The sequence below is a fragment of the Spermophilus citellus genome (genome assembly GCF_964194105.1).
Source record: "Spermophilus citellus genome assembly, chromosome: 7".
Classification (NCBI taxonomy): domain Eukaryota; kingdom Metazoa; phylum Chordata; class Mammalia; order Rodentia; family Sciuridae; genus Spermophilus; species Spermophilus citellus.
Genome location: NC_138188.1, coordinates 119745858 through 119759257, shown reverse-complemented (window position 1 = coordinate 119759257; position 13400 = coordinate 119745858).

Below are 13400 nucleotides of genomic sequence, written 5' to 3'. Positions count from 1 at the left end.
TTTTTTCCAGACTCCTGGGACTGTCTTGAAACCAGCAAGTCCATGAAAACTCTGCCCTGACCAGTGAGATACTGGAGTAACTAGATCTTTTCTGCTGCTTTTGCTTAGATGTGGGAGGATGAGAAATTAATTGATGGTGGTCAAATGGGGAGAATTATGAAGATGGGGACCTGCTGTTATTCCCCTTCACCAAAGGAAAAAAAAGGCCTATGGTATATGCAGAGGGCAAAAAAAAGAAATAAAATTCAGAAAAGCAGAAAAAGTATTGCCCGGCTATTTGCAGGAAAACAAACTCCTCATCATAACTTTGTTCTATAGGGCAGCGATTAGGTTATAGGATGACATGTTTAATTTTTCTGTTGGCTATTTTGTTATGTGCTTAAGAATAAATGAGCCTGAGCTGTAGCTTGAGCCATTTAAGCAAATGTCAAGAAATGCATTTGTGGGGCTGTTAAAAAGCAGTGTTGCATAATGGTCATTATCGTGGGCTTTGGAGCCATGCTGTCTGGGTTTGAATCTTGCCTCTTAATAATTGCATGACCCTGGGTGAATCACAGCCCTTTCATACTTCACTTTCTTTGCCTCTATAATGATGATGACAATAGTATCTATCTCCCAAGATTGTTGTGAAGAGTCCTAGATAAGCAGCCTTCAATACATGTTACTTATTAGCTAGTTTTTACTGGTGATTACATTCCATGGTGAAGTCCACAGAAACACTAGCTCTCAGTGTAAGGGTTCCAAGACGTCTTGGTTTCTTGGTTTCAAACTGTGCTTCTTGGTGCCCAAGAGTGTAAAAGAGATGCTTTGGGGCCTCCTATGAGGGAAAAGGGGAAAAAGTTGCTGCCATGAGCATAGCTCTGCTTCTATCGATTTCATATCCTTCTTAGTCTTCTGCCTACAGCTGGAAAGAAGCTAGCTGTGCTACATGAAGAAAACTGAAGCAGTTTAGCAAATGGGAAAATGAAGTCCAGGAGGAGAGATGACTTGCCCAAAGTCAAACCTGAGTTTTCAGCAGAAGGTGATCTAGCATCCTAGTTCCCTCTGCCTCAGGTTCAAGGCTGTTTCTGCTACAGCTTTCTATCTGTTCCAGCCCTGGTGCATAACAGCTGGAGATGCACAGCCACCCCAGAGGCTGTTCCTCATCATTTCACCAGCGTAGAATGTGCCCTGATCTAAAACCTTAGACTCATAAAGGAGTTTTCATCATAGAGTCATAGGAAAAGAGAGGAATATTATAAAGTTTTTCCTATATGCATGTACATGTGGCTAAATGTGTGATTTTCTCCTTTCTCATAGGACTTGCCATGATTATATTTCTCTCTCTCTCTCTCTCTCTCTCTCTCTCTCTCTCTCTCTCTCTCTTACAGGAGAAAAGCTTTATTCATTCAACCAATTTTCTCTGTATCTTGGGAAAGGCCACCATTACTCCATTCTACAATTGAGACTATGTATTTACTTATTATTTTTAATTGTTTCTTTTTAGTTATACATGACAACAGAATTAATTTTGACATAGTCATAAAAGCAAGGAATATAATCATTCTAATTCAGTCCCCAGTGCTTCCCCTTTTTCTCCCACCCTCTCCCTCTGTTCCCTTTCCTGTACTGGTCTTTCTGCTATTTACGTATAGTTTTTTTTTTTTTTTTTTAATTAGTGTCTTGTGGATAGACATGATGGTAAAATTCACTGTGGTATATTCTTCATATAATGCATCGGAAAGTTGGGTCGAATTCATTCCACTGTCTTTCCCTATCCTATCCCTCCTCCCTTCCCTTCTTTTCCCTTTTTCTACTATACTAATCTTTCTTCTATTTTCCCCTATCCCCTTATTATGGGGTTAGATTCTGCATATCAGAGAAAACATTCAGCCATTGATGTTTTTGACATTTTTGGATTGGTTTATTTCACTTAACTGATAGTCTCCAGTTCCATCCATTTAGCAGAAAATGCCATAAAGTCATTCTTCTTTATGCTGTAAATATACCATATTTTCTTTATTCATTCATCTGTTGAAGAGCACCTAGATTGGCTCCATAGCTTGGCTATTGTGAATTGTGTTGCTGTAAACATTGATGTGACTGGGTCACTGTAGTATGATGATTTTAAAACTTTTGGATATATACCAAGGAGTGGGATAGCTGGGTAATATGGCTGTTCTGTTCTTAGTTTTTATTTTTTTTAAAGAATTTCAATACTGTTTTCCAGAGTAGTTGCACTAATTTGCATTCCCACCAAAAAATGTGTGAGTGTACTTTTCTCCCACATCCTCATCAACATTTTAATGTTACCTGTATTCTTGATAATGGCAATTTTGACTAGAGTAAGATGAAATCTCAATGTAGTTTTAATTTGCATTTCTTTAATAACTAGAGATATGGAACTTTTTTCATGTATTTGTTGATTATTTGTATTTTTTCTTTTGAGAAGTATCTGTTTAATTCCTTTACCCATTTATTGATTGGGTTATTTATATTTTTTGGTCTTAAGATTTTTGAATTCTTTGTATATCTTGGATATTAATGCCCTATTTGAGAAGCAGTTGCTAAAGATTTTCTCCCATTCTGTAGGCTCTCTCTTCAAGCTCTTGATTGTTTCCTTTGCTGTGCAGATTTTTCATTTGATGCCATCCAATTTATTGATTTTTTTTAATTTTTATTTATTTATTTATTTATTTATTGGTTATTCAAAACATTACAAAACTCTTGACATATCATATTTCATACATTCGATTCAAGTGGGTTATGAACTCCCATTTTTACCCCAAATACAGATTGCAGAATCACATCGATTTTAGGTGTCTTGTTAAGGAAGTCAGTCTCTGAGCTGACATGTTGGGGTGTTGGACGTTTATTTTCTTCTTTCACTTGTAAGGTTTCTGGTCTAATTCTTAGGTTTTTTGATCCATTTTGAGATTAGTATTGTACAGGGTGAATGATAGGTGTTATATTCTTTGTACTACATATGGATTTCCAGTTTTCCCAGTATCATTTGTTTAAAAGGCTATCTTTTCGCCAACGTATGTTTTTGGCACCTTTGTCTAGCACCAGATAACTGTATTTATGTGGCTTGATCTCTGTTTTCTATTCTATTACATTGGTATTCATGCCTGTTTTGGTGCCAATATCATGCTGGGTTTTTTTTTTTATTTAATTTTGTGTCTTCTATTGAATTTGGTGTGGTTTGTTCTTCCTTTTGAGGGCCTTGAGATATTATGCTAGATTGTTTTTTAGTATCTTCCTATTCTTTTAATGTATGAGCTCAGTGCCATGAACTTTCCTCTTAGAACTGCCTTCATACTGTACCAGAGATTTTGATATGTTGTATCACGATTTTTGTTTACTTCTAAGAATATTTTTTATTTCTCCCCTGACTTCTTCTGCTTTTCATTCATCATTCAAAAGTATATTATTTAATCTCCAGGTGTTAGAGTGGTTTCTGGTTTTTTTTTAGCTTATCATTGGTTTCTAATTTCATTCTATTATTATCTAACATAATGAAAGATATTATCTCTATTTTTCTTTTGTATTTGCTAAGATTTGCTTTGTGACCTAAAATATGGTCTATTTTAGAAAATGTTCCATATTGCTGCTGAGAAGAAAGGGAATTCTGACATTAGTGGATGAAATATTCTACCAATATCTGTTATGTTTATATTATTAATTGTATTACCTTAGTTCTGTAGAATCTTAGAGTTTTGGGGGATGGTGAGAGAGACAAGTTGAAGTCACACAGAATTATTGTATTGTGGTCTATTTGACTCTTAATATTGAGAAGGGTTTGTTTGATGCTCCATTATTCAGGACATAAATATTTATGATCATTATAACCTGTGGATGTTTGATTCCCTTAAGCAGTGTAAAGTGACATCTTTGCCTGTGAGGTGAGTCTCTTGCAGACAGCATATTCTTGGTTCTTCTTTTTAAATCCAATCTGCCAAACTATTTCTTTTTCTTTTTTTTTTTAAGATTCCCATGACTTAGGCATATAATAAATTTTATTTGTTTTTGTTTTTTTAAATTTTGATTTGTTATATATGACAACAGAATGCATTGCATATAGAGCACAATTTTCATATCTCTGGTTGTACACAAAGTAGAGTCACATCCTTCATATCTTCTTACATGTACTTAGGGTGATGATGACCACCTCATTCCACCACCTTTCCTACCTCTATGCCTCCTCTTCCCCTCCCTCTTCTTTCCCCCTTTTCTTTATTAACCTATGTCTTTTTATTGATGAGTTTAAGCCATTTACATTCAATGTGATTATTGAGAGATGATTATTGTTTTCTGCCATTTTGATTTATTTTTAATATTTAAATTGGATTTGATTCTCTTTTAATTCACTATTCTTCTAATTGATACTTCTAGTTTAGTTACTGCCTATGGTAGTTTTCATTTTCATTTTTTATTTCTTCTTCATAAAATGTTTTATGGAGTATTTTTTGTAGTGCAGTCTTTCTATTATGTATTCTTTCAGCTTATGTTTATCATGGAAGGTTTTTATTTCATCTTCAATTCTGAATCTTAATTTTACTGGGTACAGTATTCTTTTCTGGCATCCATTTTCTTTCAGAGTTTGGTGTATATTATTCCAAGCCCTCCTGGCCTTTAGGGTCTGGGTTAAGAAATCAGTTGAAATCCAAATTGGTTTACCTCAAAATGTGACCAGTCTTTTTTCTCTTGCAACTTTTAAAATTCTGCATTCTATATTTTAGGCATTTTTACCATAATGTATCTTTGAGTAAATCTATAGTTATTTTGTATCTTTGGAGCCTTATGTGCCTCTTGTATTTGAATTTCCAGGTTTGGAAGATTTTATGATATTATTTCATTGAAAATATTGTGCAGTTCTTTAGTTTTTAGCTTCAGAGCCTTCAACTATCCCGATGAATCTTAAATTTGGTCTCTTAATGTTATCCCAAATTTCTCAAATATCTGTTTATGGTCTCTTAACATCTTTTATTCATGGTTCACTTTTATTTTCAACCAGATCTTTGAGGTCTGAAAATCTATCATCAAAATGGTCTAATCTACTGGTGATGCTTTCTATTGCATTTTTAATTTGGTTTATTGATTCTTTCATTTCCAAGATTTTCCCTTTGTTCTTTTTCAGAATCTGTATGTCTTTATCTGCATTTTCTGTGATTTCACTTCTTACATCTACTTTTATCTCATAGAACAGTGTAACTATGAACTTTCTAAATTCCCTCTCTGGCATTTCTTCCATAGTGTCAATGAAGTCTGTTGTTGAAGCATTATGGGCTATTTGAGATGGTTGATTCCTTTGTTTTCATATTGTTTATGTGTCTACCCACCTATTGGTACAATTCTCACTTCTTTTAAGCAAACAACTATGTTGTGAGCTTCTTTCTCTTAAGAGCCCTGGGTTAGGTGAATATCCAGATAAAGATATTTTAAGTCAATGTGTGACCTCTGCTAATTTCAATATCAGCACCACTTTAAGAGATGCCACTGAGCCCTATTTATTATAATCACTTCAGAGCTAAGCCTTGTTTTTTCAGTCTTATAAGAAACAAAAAACTTGGGCTGGGGTTGTGGCTTAGTGGTAGAATATTTGCCTAGCATGTGTGAAGCCTTGGGTTCGATTCTCAGCACCATATATAAATAAATTAAATAAAGGTCCATTTACAACTAAAAATATATTAAAATAAAAAAAATAAACACAATTCATCAAATTCAGGTATAAATCTATAGTAAATTTCTGGAATAGGTTAAAAAATCAGTTGTTAGATTTAATAAAATTATTATAAACTTAATTGAGGCTAAAAGGAAGAAAGAAGAAAGATTGGGCAAAAAGGAGAGGGAAAGGAGAGACAGAAAGAAAGAGAGAGAGAAAAAAAGATATAAAGGAATAATTTACCCCAAGATAGAAAGTAGAATTAGATGAATGTTGGGTATTTGAGAAAGTAGAAGATAATGCAGAGGATGACTTGGGGGTAAGAGAAGCAAGTCAAGCTATGAAAACAAAGATAGGAAGATTGATTCCAGTTAATGCTTTAAATCATTAGATGAAATACATTCAAATGGGTTGAAGGTACAATGTTTGCTATTGGGTTAAAAATTATTGTTTAAGTTTTATTTATATGAACAAAGTTGACATTAGAGTTGTTTATAGTAAATTATGTCAAGCTGAAAGAAAATACTTGTTGAATCTTGGTTTGAATTTCACCAGTGTTTGGACATTTAGCAGATGTCTATCAGTCTTTGACTGGGGATCTCTCCTAAGTTGCAAAGATACAGGAACCAGTTCTCTGGTTGCTATGAACCTCCTACCAGAAACTCCTTCTGGTTTGCCAGCTCAGAGCCCTGCAGCTGACTGCCTATAGTGTGCAGGGTTGTGGCTTGGCTGTTTCTGTTGTGTGGAGTATTCAGGAGGCAGGCTCTGAAGTGTCCCTGTGTTTGCTGTGGATCACCATGTATGTATTCCTCTCTATCGAATCATTTCCACAATATTAAAGATCCTGAGTGCTCTCTGTAAATGCAAGAACTCTGGTTTGCATGATCTGTAGTGCAGAAATATTCCTCCAGCTAATGATACTCTCCGAAGCACTCTAGTGAAGAGTCTCACGTGGTTCACCTGAACCACTGCCCCAGGTTGCAAATGGCAGACCCGTTGATTCCCTCTGTTGACTATGTCTGATGGAAGGTCCTCCAAGTATCCAAACAATGCCTTTTTACTCACCAGTTATGATCATGGGTTAGGCTGTGCCCCAGTTAAGGCTGAGATCAGCCCCTTCTTGCTGTGTAAACTCTGGTAATTTTCCATCAGTTCTCTCTATTCCATGATTTTCAGGCAATTTGCCTCCGGTGCAGTCCCAGGATCCCAGGGGTCATTTCTAGGCTTCCCATGGTGCCTCCTCCAGTGTCAGTGGTCGGGGCCTGGTGAATTACTTTCCCTTGTTGAGGGTCAGAGATTCTTTGTTGCTGAGTCAAACTAGCTGATGATGTGCAGAGCTCTTTGCCTTTGCAGGAGTTGCATTGAGCAGGATTAGGTGCACTTCCCAACACAGGTCCCCCCCCCCCCGCACCAGGCTGTTCCCCCTTGTTCTCATGGAGGGGAAAAAGAGGGGTCTTCAGCAATTTTCAGCTAGTGGTGGTCTTTCTAGAAGTTCTTTCTGGCCAGATTTTTAAGATGTCCCACCACAGGGGACTTCCCTCTGGTTTAATTTGCTGTTGTCTGGATGTGGGAAGAAATCGTGCATATTTAAGGAGATGACTGCTCGGCTGAGGGCTCTACCGGATGCCTGAGGACCCCTGACTCAGTTTTCTTTTCACAATTAGGTTCTAAGCTCCTTGCTCTGTGTTAGGGATCTTTCTATTACCGTTGCGCATGTATGTTGTGTCTATCTTTCCAAATGTTTTTAAGTGGGTGAGCTGAAGAGCTTTTCCATTTCCCCCTCTGTATTGCCCGTCTCCCCTTTCTATACCCAGGCTCAGGTGTGGGGTTAGGAAACTCTGGGTTTATTGTCTACTGTGGTCATCTATCTTCCAGTTTATCCAGACCTCAGACTTTGTAATATTGAGTCTTAAAGCATTTATTTTGTCACCCATCTCTCAATTCTGCTTTTTCTTTGCTGCATCCTTTCTGTGTTGTGAGGAAATCAGGGCTTGCTTCCTAGCTCGTTTCCACCATCTTCCTGGAATCTCTAATTTCTCAATCAGGCAGTTGGCTATTCCTTCCCAGAGCTTCCCAAAGTGCCTCTTTCCAGCATAAATGTTTGAAACATCCAACTTCATGGTGAATAAAATATGGTCCTACTTTCAAGTCAATCATCTAAGATTAAAGTACCAACCCCATGACTGGCACATAGGTGCTGGGCAAATGTATGTGAAGCCACACAGGTGTCAAACCACAAGCTGATGCAAAATGTGCTGAATAATTCATATTACTGTTATTATTATGGTGAAGCTGTACCAGGGATAACATCCTCTGTCCCAAAAGAGCTAATTATTGAGTTGGCTAAAAACTTTTATAAAACTTTGTTTCTCCTTGAGGAAAAGGTGTGGATCCAATGTGCCACATAGGGTTTAATTTTTCTTTGTCATATAAAATGCCTGTGGCATGTGAAGAAAAGTGCAGGAGAGTGGGAGGGACTGGTGAAGGGCAAACAATGTCTGCAAGAAGACCTGCCGACCCTGTGCCCATCACTGCAGACTCTCCTTCCTCAGGTTCAAGGCCTATCTGGGATCCCAAAGAACCTTCTTCCTGTAAGCACATGCCACAGCTGACTGATTAAGGGAGACCTTTTAATGAAACCATTGATAAAAGAAGTCTCAGCTCCACAGGGGCCTGAACTAATTAGGATAGTGACAGTCAGGAGAACACCCACACAGACAGCTCCGTGTCATCTCTGTCATCTCTCCAAGGCTAGGGTGCAGGGAGCTGCCAGTTGTTGCTGCCCTGTTGCCCTTTCCTCCCCACTTTCGGGTCCTGTTTCTTAAAATCTGCTTCCTACACATTCAGTCCCCTTGCGAATGTATGTTCCAGTCCCTCCCCAGCCAGGACCTGGGGATGTGGCACCTTTAAACCATCAGGAACACCGCCATCCCTGGAGCCAACACTGCAGCTATGCATATTTCAAAGGAAAATGGAGAGCATAGTACTAGGCCTCCCCGGCTTCCTCTGTTCATTTTTATTTTCTGTTCTTCCATATAGAGCAGCACTATTTCATCTCTATCAATTGCTATTCTCCTGAGAATATTTAGGTATGTGTACATATATACATCTAATATGTTTACATTAAATATTTATATATTTCTTGAAATAATTTATCTATACTATATCATTTGTTTATAATCATATATTGACTGATGTGATTCTGGGGACTGGTAAGTCCAAAATTTGTTTCCACAGACTGGAAACTCAAGCAGGCATTGATGCTGTAGTCTTGAGGTAGAATATTTTCCATTCTGGGCAAACAATTTCCTGCTCGTAAAGACTTTCAACTGATTTTCCGGTAAGACCTGCCCACAATATAGATGGTTGCCTCTTTGACTTAAAATTAATTGATTGTAAACATTAACATCTAAAAAATACCACTATAGCATCACCTCGCATAATATGGCATTTAATTCAATAACTGAGTGCTATAGCCCAGCCAAGTTGGCAAATGCTTTACATCATTCAGACATCCCAAAGTTTCTTTCAGCTAAGCAGAGAAGTTGGCATTATCCCCATTCTACAAGTTCAAGACCGAGGCTTCTCAAAGTTACACCTTGTTTGTTTTCACACAGCTAGTAAATGTTATTGCTGGATGTTAAAATTAATCTCCAGTTTTAAATTAATCTTCAGTCTTAAATTCTATATATCAGATCACACTGTTTTTCTCACAAGTCAGCCATTCATGCATTCAATAATTGTGTATTCAGTTCCCTTCTCATGACAGGCACTGGCTTGGACAGGACGGACATGGGATCTTGGCATTATGGACCTGGCCTCTGGTGAGGAAGACAGATACACCAACACCATGCACACATGCATGTGCATGCACACACAGAGATGCTGGTAGCATTTAAATGGTCTCTGAAATGATTGATAATATCTGTAAGAGCTGGGTACTGTTACCCATACAGAGAGGCATGGAGTTGAGAAGGTGGCTCAGGAAAGGCAGCAAATCCCTTTTCAAAGAGAAACAAAGATGAGCTAAGTGAACTCTACGTCAGTGTGCTTCAGAAGAGGCTGAGGTTGTGTCTGTACTAGAGGAGGATTGAGTCAGGAGTCAAAAAAGCATACCTTAATTTTTCCATTGGTACAAGAGAGATTACAGAGATGGAAGCTTAGTAGGAACCTACTTGGAGGGCCACCCATGCAGCCAACCCTGGCTCTTGCTCCTGGGCCCCACATGCTCATCACACAGTGTTATAGTTTAGATATGAGGTGTCCCTGAAAAGCTCATGTGCAAGACAAGACTCGTCAGAGGTAGAATGATTAGATTACTAGAGGTATGACCTAATCCATGGATTAATCCAGTGATATGAATTAACTCGGCAGTAACTATAGGTAGGTAGGTAGGGTGTGGCTGGAGGAGGTGGGTCACTGAGAGTGTGCGGTAGAGGTTTATGTTTTGTTCTTGGTGAGCAGAGCTCTGTCTCTGCTTTCTGGCTCTGATATCCTGAGCTGTTTTCCTCTTCCATAATGTTCTCTGACTCCCATCAGGCCTACAGCTATGGAGTGGGAAGACCATAGACTAAACCTCTGAAACTGTGAGATTAAAAACTTTTCCTACTCTTTAAGTTGTTTTTGCAGGAATTTTGGTCACAGGGACACCAAGCTGACTAAAACACGTGGGGAGGAGTGAATCAGAGATCACCTCTGATTAATGAAGGACAAAATCCATCAGGTTTTTGTATCTTAATCCCATACCTGTCACCCCTTCCCTTTTACCATCACCAAAGCAGAAATGGACTCTTCCCAAATAATAATCGTTACATGGAATTTCACAACTTACAAAATACTATCACACTATCCAACTTAATCTCTGGGGGAAAATGACGTAATATAAACACTTGAATCCCTACCCCATAGGAAGTTCAGAGAGGTTAAATATCTTGACTGAGGTCTCCTGGCCAATATTGCAGAAGGCACTAGACTCCTCAGAATTCCACCTGGTTCTTACTGCTCAGTCAGCAAAACCAGTCATCATCACTATATTAACTTACTAGGGCTGTTGTGACAAAGCACCACAAACTGAGTGGCTTAAACAATAAAAATTGGTTGTCTCAAAGTTTTGGAGGCTGGAGGTCTGAGATCAAGGTGTCTTCGGGGTTTGTTCCTTCTGAGGGTTCAGGGAGATCTGTTTCATGCTGCTCTTGTAGTTTTGGTGTCTTGCTGGCTGTCTTTGGCATTCCTCATAGAATCCTCATCCTAGTTTCTGCCTTCATGTTCATGTGGGGTTCTCCTGTGTCTGTGTCTGTGTCCAAATCTCCTCTTTTCATAAGGACACTCATCATATTGGATTTGGAGCCTACCATACTCCAGTAGGATCTCAACTTAACTAATTAAATGTGTAAAACCATACTTCCAACTAAAGTCATATTCTAAGGTACTCAGTGTAGAACTTCATCATATGAATTTTGTCATCCCAGAATTCAACCCATAGTAATCAGTGTCTTTAAATCTATGGTCTTCCTAAGGTTAGCTGCCTAAGAGCCGAGTGGGTGACCCTGACCTCACTCCATCTCAGCTCACCATACCTTCAGGCTATATTGGCATTCATGAAACCCCACGGATGTCCAAAGTATAAGTTTAGTGAGGGTCAAGCAATGGCCCATGGGCTCATTGAAAAACTGCTGAGAGAAAAAGACTAAATTAAGTTCCCTGACTGTGAAGTATATCTGGCAGGGATTTTAACCTGAGGAGAAAGAAAGAAAGGAGGAAAGGAAGGAAGAAAAAATTGATTCTGCAGGGTCTGTAGGTCACCCGTGTCCAAATATGGAGGAAATAGCACCAGACAGGAGTTGTGCAATGTTAACTAGATAATGTAAAGGTTGGCTGTACCGTTTGGGAACATTAACATTTCCTTATTGCCATAACTACATAGAATAATCAGCAAAGATGTTGTAATCCAAAACAGGATCAAGATATTTGAATAAGATTATCTTAGACCAGAAAATCTTCCAAAATTACCTAGATATTTCTAAAAGAAATAAAGACTTTTCAGCCCCATCACAGACAAACAAGTTATAGCTGCCTGATACTGAACTGATCTGAGCCTTGGCTTAAAGCAAGGGTTTTGGATAAGCTGATGAGCACAAAGCAGGGTTAGGCATTTGGGGGGCACTGGAGAAAGCTTAATGTTTGCAGCCCCAAAATATAGATTGACATTTTTTGGTTCTTGCTCCCTCAATTTCTGATTCGCTTGGAGGCCAACATGTACAGGTCAGACAGATCTGGGCCTGTCCTGTGGGAGTCACTCACCATCTGTCACCTAGGGCAACCTACCTCAAAAGTTTTCTGAAGGATGAAGTAAGATGGTACATATTATATGCCTCCCACACCCCTATGTGTACTTTTAATGTGAGTTGGTTCTTCTTCCTTCTCTTTCTCTCTGACCCCTTCCTACGTGCTTTTACACTGTCTTTTGATGATAACAAAGAAAACTAGAAATGTCTGTCTCTTGAAAGTATCTTAAAAGAGAAGAATTTTCAAAAAGCAAAACAAACAATAACCTACTGTATTTTACTGACTTGCTTAATATTTTTGCGACTGTCACATTGCTTAATAAATCTAGGGTTGAACTAGATTCAACTATGCACTTGGTTGCCAAGCACAAATATTACTTGTCAAGTGCAAAGAATAGCAAGAATTTCCAAGAGTTTCTAGCAAATTTATCCCTATAATCTAATACAGTATGTTCATAGTAACCGTGTGGACCACATCCCTCTCAGTGATGTAACTTGTGCAGGCTCCATGGTTCTGGTAGGGCTTTGTCTCCCTCGAGCCTCATTTCAGTCCTGCCTGTGGACTGAGGAGGACAGAGATTGATTACATATGGACTGTCACAAAGAGACTGAGTTTCACAAAAAGCTCATCAGTATGGGAGCTGAGTTTAAAACTGGGCCCCTGGCCTCCTAGTAAACTACTTCATGTTCCTTTCTGGCCTAGAATTATTGGCCCAAACCTCATTCCAGAATTCTGCAAGAGGCAGAACTAACCTTTAAGTAGTTAGTTCACATCTATATACCTGTATGTTCTGGGGCACTGAGCTCGGCCTTTTGATCCTCCTGTCCCACTGCCCATCACCTGCTCTTCAAAGAATCAGAGCATCTCCCCTAAGAGGAGGGATCTGGACATTGACCCTCAGTTAGCAGCCAGTTTTAACATTTGCTCTGTTTCACCAAAATGACAGATTTTTTAAAAATACTTTATTGAATACAGCTGTTTTCCTCCTGAAACTAGATATAGAATATTAAATAGTAATTATATTTAGTACACATTCACTTAAGCCTATCATGTGTCAGATCCTGCACTTAACTTTGGTAGAACATAAAATTAATCAGAGACAGACATTGTTTCAAAGGAGTTCATGGAATAGTAGGAAGATAAGACATACATGGCGTTGGCAGGAAGACAGGGGAGTGATAAGTGGCTGTACCTCCAGCCTCAGAATTAATCCACAATCTGAGGTTCATTTTGATCTTCCTTAGCTAAAGTGTTCATTCTATAGACTAAATTCTCCTAGCCAGTGTCTGGAGTTGCACTAATAGGATGGTCAGCCATGTTAAAAATGTTCTATACCTATGTCACCCAATATGGAAGTCTTGGGTACAGGAATTCAGCTACCAAGTCCTTGAAATGTGGCTATTGCAACTGAGAACATGAAGTTTTATTTAATTTCATTTAATTAATTGTAGTTATAGCTAGTAGTTACTAC